At 48.4% G+C, this 1,553-nt stretch overlaps 1 pseudogene; it reads left to right on the plus strand.

The window, feature by feature from the left end:
- The first annotated feature begins 393 nt into the window (after positions 1-393).
- On the plus strand, positions 394-532 carry LOC123038467 (uncharacterized; annotated as a pseudogene).
- Positions 533-1,553: the final 1,021 nt, after the last annotated feature.

Raw genomic sequence — 1,553 nt, forward strand, 5'->3', positions numbered from 1 at the left:
GCGCAGATTCTTCCACAGGTTCGCAACGCAAGTTTCTATGGACTCCTTGATGGATCGGACAAAGAGCTGGCCAAGAGCATCATCGTCAAGGATAAAGATGGCAAGGACAACACCATCATTAACCCCGAGCACGCGATCTGGGTCAGGCAAGATCAGCTCGTGCTCGGCTACCTACTAAACAATCTGACGAAGGAAGTTCTCATCCAGGTGGTGTCGATCCCCATGGCGCATGCACTCTGGAATTACCTTACCACCATGTTTGCCTCCACGTCGCGCTCTCGCATCAACAACCTCCGCGTCGCCCTCACCAATGCACAGAAGGGTACGCAAAATGTGGCCACCTACTTTGCCCATATGAGATCGTTGGCCGATGATCTTGCAGCCGTCGGCCACCCCCTCGATGATGAAGAGTCGATCTCGCATATTCTCTCTGAGCTGGACATGGATTACCAGCCGCTGATCTCCGCCCTCGACGTCCGCACCGAGCTACTCTCCCTCGATCACCTCTTCGCCCTCATGTCCAATTTCGACCAGAGGGTTGAATTGTTTCAGGGCGCCACCGGCAACTTCAAGTCTTCAGCTAATGCTGCTCAACATGGTCGTGGCACATCCAGAGGCTACCGTAACTCTCAACGGAGCAACTCTGGCGGTCCGCTTGGTGGCGGCAATGGCAAATACCAGCAAGGCGGTGGTGGTGGTTACAACCAGCAAGGTAGCAGCGGCGACGGCCACTTCCAACAAGGGGTGGTGGTGGTGGATTTAATCATCATGGTGGTGGTGCAAACAATCACTCCGGCAATGGCCGCCCCTTCTACTCTAACAACAGGGGCCGCCAAGGTGGAGGACAACAGCAAAACACTCAGGGGTTGCTACCTCTTGAGCACTTGCGTTGGTTTTCCATTGAAGAGAAAAGGGTGATGCAGCAAAGTAGCGTAAGTATTTCCCTCAGTTTTTGAGAACCAAGGTATCAATCCAGTAGGAGGCCACGCATGAGTCCCTCGCACCTACACAAACAAATAAATCCTCGCAACCAACGTGATAAGGGGTTGTCAATCCCTACACGGTCACTTACGAGAGTGAGATCTGATAGATATGATAAGATAATATTTTTGGTATTTTTATGATAAAGATGCAAAGTCAAATAAATGGAAAAGGAAATAACTAAGTATTGGAAGATTAATATGATGGAAAATAGACCCGGGGGCATATGTTTCACTAGTGGCTTCTCTCAAGAGCATAAGTATTTACGGTGGGTGAACAAATTACTGTTGAGCAATTGACAAAATTGAGCATAGTTATGAGAATATCTAGGTATGATCATGTATATAGGCATCACGTCCGAGACAAGTAGACCGACTCTTGCATGCATCTACTACTATTACTCCACACATCGACCGCTATCCAGCATGCATCTAGAGTATTAAGTTCAAGAGAACAGAGTAACACTTTAAGCAAGATGACATGATGTAGAGGGATAAACTCATGCAATATGATATAAACCCCATCTTGTTATTGTAACACCCACAATGCGGCTATAGCTCCCACGTGTCGGA

The sequence above is a fragment of the Triticum aestivum genome, chromosome 2A, assembly GCF_018294505.1.
Source record: "Triticum aestivum cultivar Chinese Spring chromosome 2A, IWGSC CS RefSeq v2.1, whole genome shotgun sequence".
Classification (NCBI taxonomy): domain Eukaryota; kingdom Viridiplantae; phylum Streptophyta; class Magnoliopsida; order Poales; family Poaceae; genus Triticum; species Triticum aestivum.